The sequence below is a fragment of the Chiroxiphia lanceolata genome, chromosome 3, assembly GCF_009829145.1.
Source record: "Chiroxiphia lanceolata isolate bChiLan1 chromosome 3, bChiLan1.pri, whole genome shotgun sequence".
In the NCBI taxonomy this organism is placed as follows: Eukaryota; Metazoa; Chordata; class Aves; order Passeriformes; family Pipridae; genus Chiroxiphia; species Chiroxiphia lanceolata.
In genome coordinates, this window is record NC_045639.1 from 111,538,769 (window position 1) to 111,550,434 (window position 11,666).

Sequence of the window (11,666 nt, forward strand, 5' to 3'; positions counted from 1 at the left end):
CACAGGGCCTGTCATATCTTAAAGGCATTCAGCACTAGGGAAACATTTATTTCTATGATAGCACATTGCATGACTTGCAAAAGCATTGCAGAGCAACTTTAAGTTCCTCCAGAGCATTCATCTATGTCTACTTCAGAGAGACAGTAGCATCCCCAGAGATTGCTGCCCCATCCCTGGAAGTGTTCAAGGCCAGGTTGGATGGGGCTATGAGCAACCTGGTCGAGTGGAACCTGTCCCTGCCCATGGCTGTAGGTTTGGAATGAGATGATCTTTAAGGTCCCTTTCCAACCCAAACCATTCTGTGATTCTATGTCTCAGCCTCTAACTGGGGTTTCAGCTGCACAGGTATTACATAGGTATGTTCATTGTACCTATATGTTGTGTTGAATACAGACATTCTCCTTCAGTGTCTCCTATATAATTTAAAAAAGAGAAATAATCTGTTGACAGCATAAGGGAGCCTGATCTAACTACCTACATACCTCACCTTTGCAGGCTTTAGAGTCAGGTGAGATGATCTGGACCCACGTGCATTGGTTTAAACTCTTAGAAAACTGTATCTGTTCCTATAAGGCCAGAACCCATGACCAATAAAGTCGGTGGAAAATGCCTACACTGACGTAAAAGCACAACCCAAAAGCCAGCAGTACCTACAGCCAATACCTGAGGCAAAACCCTGGGCATCAAGTGGTGCTTATGAAAAACTGGGACTGAACACCTCTAAGGTCTAGGAAGCCATTCTAAGGCAGGTTCATTTTGGGGTAGTTCATTCTGCAGGATTTATTTCTTTTGAAATGTTGTTTCAATGTTTTCTGCTCTGTCCTGAAGGATATAGGGGATTCCTGCAACATGCTGTGTGAGCAGCCAAGGAAGATTTTGGTTTATCCTTCTGCCTTGTGGTACGTGTTCCAAAGACAAGGCTTTTCAATCCAAAGCAGTTTATGGAAAAAAGTTCTGCAAACGTGGGGGAAAAAATTGGCCCTCATCTTTATTTTTTGAGATGATGTGTCACAATCTTTCTAGTTAAAGTACTTTCACTAACAATTTGCTAAGGAAAATATGAAATCAGAATATTAAAAAGTGGAAATTAGACATTTGCCTTAGTAGATACATAATAAACAGTCAAACTTAATAAGTTTCAAAATACATGCTAAGTATAATCTACCAGTACTGCATCCAAAATGAAAAGAAACCACGAAAAAGATCTGCAGAGCAATATGTTTGGCATCTGCTCTGCTCCTCGGAGTCACTCTTCATGACTGTTCAGGGCAGGATTTTTTGTGACATCTCTTTCTGTTTGCACAGTAATCAGTCACTCAAACATGCAATCAGCCCTCAGAAAAAGAGGAATTTCATTTATGCCGTGAACTCCAGATCACGCGTAGAAGGACCATATTCGGTTCATCTGAGGAACATGGTTAGGTACCAATGCTCAGCTAAGGCATATATATACACATGTATATATGGATATACATATATCTCCAGTACTAAAGTCATATCCTGTTTAGTATCATAAAAATGCATAGCCTTTTGCATCCTGTACTTCTGCCAAGGGCTGCAAAAATCCTGGGGTACTATGACTACAGACAGACCATGTCTTTGTTCTGGCATGTGGGCTACATCTTCTTTTTATTTGACTTTGTTGCTATAGTAAAATGACATTTTACAGTGTTCTCTGTGCAATATTGTTAAGTACCTTTTTCAAGAAGAGAAACTGAAGAACTAAGCAATGCAATCTGAGACATGAACAGTATTATCAAAGAGCTAAAGCTAACCCATTCTTCTCAATTTGAAGAACTCTCTTCAAGTAGAAATAAAAACAGAACTCCTTAGTCTTCCTATGAAATTGTTATTCAGGATAGTGGGAATTTTAAGGAATAATTATCGTCTTCTGCTAACCTCCTCATGTTATTTTATATCCTACATGATGTTTTACTGTCCCAAGAAAAAGGAACTACAAAATTGGCTATATGAACACTTGCATAGAACAATTCTAAGAATCAAAAATACTTAGAAATATAATACAATAACTCCTAGCATAAGTGATTAAAATTTAAAGAAGATTATTATGAAAAAAGGAATATTTTAATCAAAGTTACACACTAATAGTAGAAATAAGTACGTTCTTATAGCCCTGTTTCATACTTGCAGTGCTCTAGTTAACTTATTACATCCTATTCTCCACTCAAAACTATAAAAGGATGGAAGGAGCCTTGAGAGGTCATCTAGTCTATTGTGGGAAACTATCCTTAGGTAAGTGATAGCTGTAATATTCCCAACAAATGCTTGTTTTACCTGTTCTTGAACACCTCCTGTGCTGGAGATTCCACAGCCTTGCAAAGCAATCCATCTCAGCACTTAATTACATTTATGTTTACATTTTTTCCCACAGGCTATCCTAAATCTTTCTTGTTGCAATTTAAACTTATTACTTCTTGTTCTACCTGCACTAGACATAAGGATAGTTTATGCTCTTCCTCTTTACTGCTAAGTTCACATATATGAAGAACACTATTGTATCTGCCTGTAATCTTCTGTAAAGAAAATTCTATATAATCTTAATCCCTTCCACTTGCAGGTCATGTTTTCTAGCCTTTTTGCCATTCTTGTTGAACTTTTGTGTGTTTTCTGCCACTGGACTACATCTTTCTCAAACTGAACTGAGTAATTCAATTTAAATTTAGCCAAACCAGGTAGAGCAGGAGGAGTACATTACATATTTTATTAATAATATTCCCTATTGTGCTTGTCAAATAGCATCCTATTTTTTATGAATCATTTCTTTATTTTGTGAAAATTGGTTTAATTCTACTCTGGTCCCTCAATATACTTTCAGAATTCACTTATGGATGCCTGCATAATTCATGATCCTTGTATTTAATGAGTTTTCTCTCTCCTCTATCACAAACTAATTCATAAGGGGGTTTAATCTTACCACAGAAGAGTACTACAGAACTCTGCTCATGACATATTTCCTGGTAGAGAATGTAGTATTGGCAACCATTAGTTTCTCAGCAATTTCTTCTCTCCCATTTATAATCCCTTTCACTTATTCCAAAGAATAGTGCTTCAAACAATATCAAAAGCTTATCAGAGGCAAGATAAAGTACCTATGCATCTCCCTTATCCAAAAGGTCTGTTGCTGTGCCAGAAAAAAGAGTTTAGCTTGGTTTGGCAAGATTTCTTCCAAAAAAAAAAAAATATCCACAACAGCAATATTTCCTCTTTTGCTGTGTCACAGGCACTGTAGTTCCCACTAACAACTCTGGACCACAGAGTCACCTGGCTTTAGGATTTGATGGGAGACCTAAACAGCTTGATTTGCAGAACAAGTTCCTGAAGTGCATCGTTTCCTGCCCCCACATTACCCAGTGTCGGTGGAATGGAAGCCTCTATATATTCTCCTTATTCATCTACAGATGATGATATGGATGTTGTTTCAACACCAACTGCAGCCCAACCTTTCACTCCCAATTGTAGGATTTAAAAAAAAGTGTATTTTTAAAATTTATTTCCTGCTCTTCAGCTAGACCTCCCTGATGTAGGATTGGAAGCAGCAGCTGTGCTACTGTTACCCCAGCAGCTGACCTGGATTAGGTTCTGCTAACAAGGGGGATCCTGCCCCTGCTCCCACCCTAGGAGCACCAGCTGTGGGGTTTTCTGCACCAGCCTCTGCAGACAGAGCTGCAGTTGCTCAGCTGGACAGGAGCCAGCTCAGATTTGAAAACCGAGCAGCTTCATTAGTGAGGTGCTTGTACCTAAACAGATCTGTGACTGTGCTGGAAGATCTGGGCTGCTCAATGAGCCACTTATTGCTTTGGGATCAGAGCTGCTTCATTCCACCCATGCTGGAGTCCTGATGATGTGAGTGCAGCTCTGCTGTTTGTGAAAGGCCATGCTAACAAATTCACTTTGTAATGCATATTCAAGCACTGGCTGCACCTTCTCTTTAGAGAGAAAAAGAATCCGTATCTGTTATTTCAGTATATTACAGAATCATAAAAACATAGAATCACAGAATGGTTTGGGTTGGAAGAGACTTAAAGATCATCTAATTCCAATCGACTGCCATGGACAGGGACACCACCCACTCAAAGCCCCATCCAGCTTGGTCTTGAACACTTCTAGGGATGGGGCAGCCACAGTTTCTCTGGGCAACCTGGGCCAGTGCCTCACCATCCTCGCAGTGAAGAATTTCTTTCTAATATCCAATCTAAACTTACCCTCAGTTTAAAGTCATATGTAAAAGTATTACTTAAAATCCTCTTTTGTGTCCCTAAATGTCCTTTTAGGCAACCAAACAGCTTGTTACAGTCTTGTTTTTTCCTATTAGATGAAGGCAGTGAGGGGAAACGGGTCTTATATTGCAGGGTGGTTTCCAGCCCTGGTCTCTCTTCAGTTGTCCTACAAAATGCAACTGCTGGATTTGATCCCAAATGAGAAAGCAGAGAAAGACAGCTCAGCTAGCCTGCAGATATGTGCAAACTGGGATAACCTTGGATTTGACCTTTAATTAATGAACATGCCCTAAAAGTTCATGTTGCCCTCCACAAAACCCAGCACAATAAGCCACTGCTTTCCAAACATCTTGAGCCAAAATCCCCAAAGAGCCACTAGATACTTATCACATACTTTAGAAAGCAGAAAGTACTCTCCAAAAGTCCTCAGGAGGCGGAGAAGCCAATGGCTCCCAATGTCCCATTGGTTCCCTGCAGAATAACCTTGACTGGGTGCTCAGCTGGCTCTGGGGTAGCCTCACAGAGTTGTTTACAACTTGTCTGCTTCTTCCTGTAGCAGTAATTTTGGGTCTCCAGGTCTAGACATCAGTGTAGGAAGGCAGCTGCCTCCCATAAGCAAGGTAGAGGATCCACATCTGGACAGCTTGCAAACTGTAATTCAGGAGGCTGCACTGCCACCAAGACACTGTGCAATGTGTCCCTTGGCTCAGCATCAGTGCTGAAAGTAACTTCCAGTCTTTGTATTTCACATTCTCACCTAATATATTACTGCTTTACTTGACACCAAAGCCCAGGAACAGGAGGGTGAGAGATTTCTTTTGGTTGTGTAACGGCTACAGAGGTAGGTCTGCCTTAAACTCCTTGTTATTAACTCTGGGACACCTCCTGTTTAATTCTCAGAATGTAAAAAACAGAGAAGATTTAGTTTGCAGTACATTTGCAAAAAAGCTCAGACTATACAAATAAGCATTTTGCAGCAACTGCAAGTAGAGACAAGTTCCAGAAAGGGAAAAAAAATAATCTGATGGATGTCATCTTGTGGTTTTTTTGCTAGATTAATGAAAAGCCCACACAGCATAATTATGTTTACAATAAGCTTACTGGAGTTTTCCCACAAGGTAGAGAAGAGTCATAGAGGGATCAGGTTAAACCAATTATTTAACCTTTACAGAGCTAAACTCGCAAGTGTTTTATAGGGAGGGAAAACGGACTATTTTACTGGTTGCTTACAACCATGTATTGAAGTGGTGCTCTCTTTTTTTATTCCATCACGTCGCAAGGGCACATCCTGGCAGATTCAATTCAGATGATTGGGAAACAAATTGCTGGGTGCTTAGATGAGTTAAATATTCCACTGCTAGCACAAGTTTGGTTTTTACTACCATGAATGAGTCTCCTTACAAATAATCTAACATGTCTGGTAAGGCTCTGCACAAAACATGGCATCCAGATTGAGGGGGTTTAATGATAGAGTGAACAAATAAATCATTGAGCTCAACTGGGATATGTTGCATTCGCTAACATCAAGATTTCCTTTTCTGGAGCTGGTCTTTTGGGCTTGAAGCAAGTGGGCAATGGTGGAAAGCACTGAAAAGAAAACAATATAGTATCATTTATCAGGCCTTTTGCAATGTCAGCTCTCTATTGTTCTTGCTTAAAAAAACTCCCATACTTCTTGGCTTTCCTAATTCATCAGAGAGACATGCAGTTGTTCTGGTTTAGACATTAGCATTTGTTTTGTTTATTCCAGATCTAGTGGGCAAAAATCAAGTAAACCTGATTAATTCAGTGGTCTACCTATGGTTTTTGCAAAGGATATGGCAAGCTCTGATATAGTAGAGCTTGAGAAACACAGATATAACACCCTAGGGGATAAATTCTATGGATGTTGTTGACAGAGCATCTGTCTAAATGATCTTCCAGCTAGTACTGAGCAAAATCAATTTTTTTTTTTTTGCTGACAATTTGAAAATGTGGGGGAAAAAACCCTTACTACTCAAAATTTGAACACTTTTGCAAACTACATCTTGGGGAAAATATTTAGAACACTTGACGTGTTTAATCTGGATTTGGGAGCGTCTTATTTTTCACTGAGATAAAAAAGGGATTTTGTAAGAAATTGTCATTTCTATCACAAAATACCAAATGATTTCTTTAAAAAATGCTCTCTGAACCCCACCCAATTACCAGCCAACTGCAGCCAACAGCATGCCTTACACATCAAATACTAATCAGCTGGCATATGAGAAGAACATAAATGAAAATAATATCCAAATGGTCAACCTGGGGCTCTCTAGCTACTCACTCCAAAGCCATTTACATGAGACTCCCATGCTGGCATTGCACACAGGTTGGGACCCCCTGGGAAAGCCACCCCACTGGCTGCAGAGATACCCAGCCAGCACAGGCATCCCAGCCTGTGCTAGGATGGAGCACTATGCTCAGAAATGAGTAATAGGACCCCACAGGGAGATGTTCACCTTTTCCACCTGTGAATACCTCCTGGCACTCCTCTGCTCCCTGCTCTGTCTGCTTTGTGTAGGGTAGGTCTCATTTGTATGGTGATTTTGGCAAGCAGCTGACAGAGTAAGGGAGGTGCAGCACCTGGGCGTGCATGGACTGATCCTTCCTCTGCGTCCTACAGACGGTGACATTTGCTCTTTAGAAAGAATCTCAGTGGCAAACCCCAACAATAAACTAGCTCCTCACCTCCCATGAAGCTACCTGGCCGAGAGACAGCTCAGTCTGCAGGCACAAAGCCGTGCAGCAAACAGTACTCAAACTTCTCACTGGCTTTTGTACAACTGTGACGAGATAATGCCTCAAACATTTCAAGAGCAAGGTCAAACATTTTCAGTCACAGTGTTTCCAGTTCAGCAGCTCAGTTCCTATTTGGGCAGCAAAGACATGCAATTTTCCGGTTGTGCTTGTCAAACATGAGGGAATCGTAATCTTTTCACACCTCTGAAAATTAAACTAATTATCTAGAAACCATAAAGGAATTGGCTTACTCAAGGTCTTATCCAGGAGCGAGAGTGGGAATAGATGTAGTAATGATCTGAGGTTTTTCATTGCATATATTCCTCTCACCATTTTAACCAGAGCAGTGAAAGCACTACAAAGCCAAGCAGAGATACTAAACCACCTGATAAATGGATCACATTTTCTGATTCAGTTGCATTGCTGCAAGCAAATAAAACACAAGTAAAAGATAATTTCTGGTGACATGTCATCTCTAAGATTACATCCTGGCTCCAAGCAAAAGACAAACTTATAAACATTTTCTGTCACAATAACTTTTAGGATTGCCTAACAAATACTATTAAAACATCCTAAGTTTCAATTCTTTGTGACTTTCCCAAGATTTTGTGTTGGGACCGACATTTTCCATTTTGGTTGCTAGTTTATATCTCATTTATTTTATTTTATTCCTTTTTGGAGGGGAGAAATTTAGGGTGAAATAGCCATTTGTAAGAAGACTAAATTAATTTTTGCTGTTAAATTCTGGGCACGATTCCCTTTGATTTCTAATGGGAATCTCAAATTTTACTGGCTGGCAGCTATGGTTGGGATGAGCCTTTTGCATTCCCCAAGAGAATCTGCCCAGAATTGGCAAAGTTTCAGGCTTTTGAAAAACCACAAATCACACAGTTTTTAAAGATGTTAGGCAACCTCCTCAAAGCCTCCCTCTGCCCAATTATTCTGTTATCTCAAGTGGCAGAAGTCCGAGAGGGTGATACAGAGGCTCCAGCCCTGCTGATCGTCCATGTGGGTGCCAGGACTGTTAAGTCCCTTGGCCAAGTCTACTTTTTCAGGCTGCCTTCTTAAAAACCTAGGAAATGAAACAACAAATGTTAGCTGCAGGATGATGCAAAGATCAGGAATCACCAAATTTAAGACTGCTTGTGCAACTTCAGTTTGGTTTCTTGTGTCCAAGTGGTGTTCATGCAGATTTTAATGGCTCGATGACTTCCTACATTTCCCATTGATCCCTGCCTCATTCAGTGCAAAGAGGGTCTGCTCTGGGACCCAACGTTCTGAATGAAGGAGATGTTTTCAGTACTGCTATCTCAATGCTTTCAAAGCATGAAAAGGGTAAGAAGACTAGAAAATAAAGGTTGCAGGACAAAAAGGGATGGTCTCTTGGTTAAATTAGTTGGGTTGGATTCACTTCTGTCCTGGTGTCTGTTCAACAGATCTTTGGTCATTGAAGCCAAACTTTTCCCACAAGTCATTAACTTTGCATTTCTCATCTTCCAGGTATCTGATAAGGTCATGGATTCTGACTTGCAGAAGCTGCTGTCATTCCCAACTGCAGCCAAGATCAGGCCATATGTCTCATGCTGTATCCTCCTAGATCCCGCTTTCCTTCTCCCTGTGCCTTGCTTCTCTGACAGACCAGTAAGGATAACAGCACCCCCTCCTCTCTGTTTTGGGAAGACAGATGAGTGAATGTTTGTGAATCCCTTGGATCCTGTGGTGGTGAGCCCCACAGGAGAAGCCACAAGGAAATTAATAATTCTGTCTTCAGAATGAGATTTTTACTGTAAATAAGGCCTGGAGTCACACTTCAGATAATAAGCAGAGAACAAAATATTGAATTAGGAGAGCACCATCTATTCTGAATGAGGTGGTGGAAACTATACTAGCTGTTCATTTAATTAAAGACTTATATAATTCATACACACAAGGAAAATGATTTAAGGTTCATTTTTGAGTTAAGAATTGATTTGCAACCTTAATAGTGCTCTTTTAAAACAGTGTGTGGGTGGCATGTATGTTTGTTATAGCCTGCCAACCAGGTAATTCAAGGAAAGAGGGAAGCTTTGAGCTTTCAGCCCCTGGTCATTTCTTATGGATAATTCACTACCTGCACATCCTTCCTGGAAGCAGCTACATGCATGTTACTGATGGCTTATAAAAACAAAACAAACCCAGAAAGATGTAATGCAATATTTATTTAAAATCTCTGTTTTGGGAAATCATTGAATCATGTCTGTCTTGAGGCATTGTGGTTCCTTTACTAAATACTTCTTACCAAAGATATTTCACCGTAAAACAGCCAATCTTAGAGCTGCCCGTTCCAGGGCCACGGAAGAATTGTTTGAACAGCAACTTTCAGCCTTTCAAAATTAGAAATTCTTTGTTAAAGCACCTTTTATTTTCTTTAAGATAAAAACCCACACTTTGTTTGAGAACATGAGTTATTACTTCATGGGATTTTAAAAACTTGTCCTGAGCAGGATGTGGATCACTGGGTTTTTACCTATGAGGGTGCTTTACTTTTTTTTTTAATTATGACAGCAGGCACCTGGAGTCTTTCAGGGTTTTTGCCTGAACCCAGCTGCATCTGTCATGCTGATCCCACTTCCAGCTTCAGACGTGGTCCAACACTGCGGAAACAGAAAATTGATGTTGCACTGTGAAGCTGGCATGCAGGGAAGATTTCTTGGTTAGAAATGGCTGGATCCCAGTTTAGGGACACTTGTAGGTGCCTGGGACTGTAACACGGATCAGAAAGCTCAGGAATTAACCATCGAGAACATCTGAGGACAGGGCTGAGGGAAGAAGAGGAGGAAACCCTGAAGTATTAAAGCCCCACTTGTGTGTCATAGAAGGGAAGTATCAGATGTGTATGAATAGAATGGGGTTGCATAGTGCCAAGCCACTATGGGAGTACATACAGACAGTTGGGGTAGCGACAAAGCAGTAACAAAGCAGTGGGTATTGCTGTTCAAATTCCTGTAATTATTCACTGTGCACATGTAGATGAAGAAAATCCCCAAGAGGCACAAGACAAGAGCACCTCTAGTGTAAGTGTCTGGAAGCCAATAAGATGAAACACATTTTCACTAGTAGGCAATCAATGTGTTGGTTTTTTTCAACCACTCTTGCCTCTTGTCAAGCACCTACATCTCTTTCGTGAACATGTAAAATTAGAGCAGCCTGACAGAGGAAAGCATCGAGTATCTGCAGGTCCAGCAGAATTCACTTAAAATCAAGATCTGACTGTGCAATCTTTGACTTTAAACTCTCAGGGATGTATAATTTCCTCCACAAGGAAGATAACAGTTTCCTACCTTAGTGATGCAGTGTGAGATCCAAGGAAAAATTTTATTTTCTACTGAAAAATACCAGAGTCAGAAGAAGGCACTTTAATGGAGGTAAGAAACCGGCTTCTCACCTCACACTAAGTGCCCCCAAATCCAAGAGCTCGGTCACCTGGCTTTCTGGAGGAGGAGGGAAACATTCTTTTCCTCTCAGTCCACTCATTCTTGTCTCTTCTCTCGTTTTTTTTTTCTTTCTCTCTTTTCCTCTTACTGCATAAAAAGACAAGGTTGCTTTCCTGAGCCTTCTAGGAGAGTTTAAAATACTCCTAAAAATGCCACCAGAAGGACTGTAAACATATGTCTCACTGGGATTTAATTAGTAGAAAAAGCTGTGCAACCACCAAGTGTATATTTAAAGCAATCTAATAGCCATTGCCACTGTGAAGTCTAACATCGCAGTTTCTGTCTGAAAAAGAAAAGGGGTCTGGACAACACCTTTGCTTTAAAAAAACCCCAACAAACAGCCAGTGAAAGCAATAAACCATATTTACTCTGTTACCAAGTCACCAGTTCTTATTTAACCAGCCAATGCAACAAAAGCTTAATGCAAAAATGTACTGCAACCTCTTCTACCCTCCTTCTTCTGCTCTTACTCTTTCTCTCTCTCTTTCTCTCTCTCTGTCTCTCAATCTCTCTCTTTCTGGGATTGGCTTATTTAAAAACTATATTTCTGCCTAGGCATTCAAAAATGCTGAATGCCTCAAGCAAACTAGTAGAATAAGCATGTTTCTCTACTGTTTCTTGGCAGGGTCCACTGCCTGAGTCCTGCTTTAAATTAAAGCACATGTGGCTTGAGTTTAGCATTATCATGAAAATGAAATTACCACTTTAGAAAAGTCAAGTTATTTTGGAAGTGAAAACTGCAGGTCAGAGCCCACCAAAATTCCAAAACCTTGCTCAAGAAATGTCTCATTGAAGGTTCAGAGCTGCTGCTGTGGACAGTGCATCCTTTTGGGTCCTGATTTATAGTCTTCCCCTTCACAGTTTCCTACATTTGCTACGTGCTCTCGGGAAAACCTTACAGACCTTGGCTCCTTGTCACTGGCTCCCTCTGCAGCTCCTCCCATGGAAAGGGGAGAGACATAAAAATTATCTATCAGAAATCAGCTACATTGACCTGAGGCTCATCCTACTGTTTTGAAGTCCTTTTGAAAATTGCCCTGGCACTGGTAAATACAACAAAGCCATGTTGAAGTGCTGGTTGTTTGCTCACCTAAAACACCTCTTCACAATCATTTTCTTGCCATCAGGTGAGGCTGTATGGAGATGAGGCAGGAGCCTGCACTCTCCCAGCTTGGAATGGGTTCTCCTGTGCTCT

General features: G+C 40.6%; 1 long non-coding RNA gene across 1 annotated transcript; it reads left to right on the forward strand.

The window, feature by feature from the left end:
* Nucleotides 1-9,950: 9,950 nt before the first annotated feature.
* LOC116783839 lies at nucleotides 9,951-11,437 on the forward strand. Its single transcript, XR_004355864.1, has 3 exons — nucleotides 9,951-10,051; nucleotides 10,277-10,402; nucleotides 11,333-11,437. It is a non-coding gene; the product is annotated as an uncharacterized LOC116783839 (long non-coding RNA).
* Nucleotides 11,438-11,666: the final 229 nt, after the last annotated feature.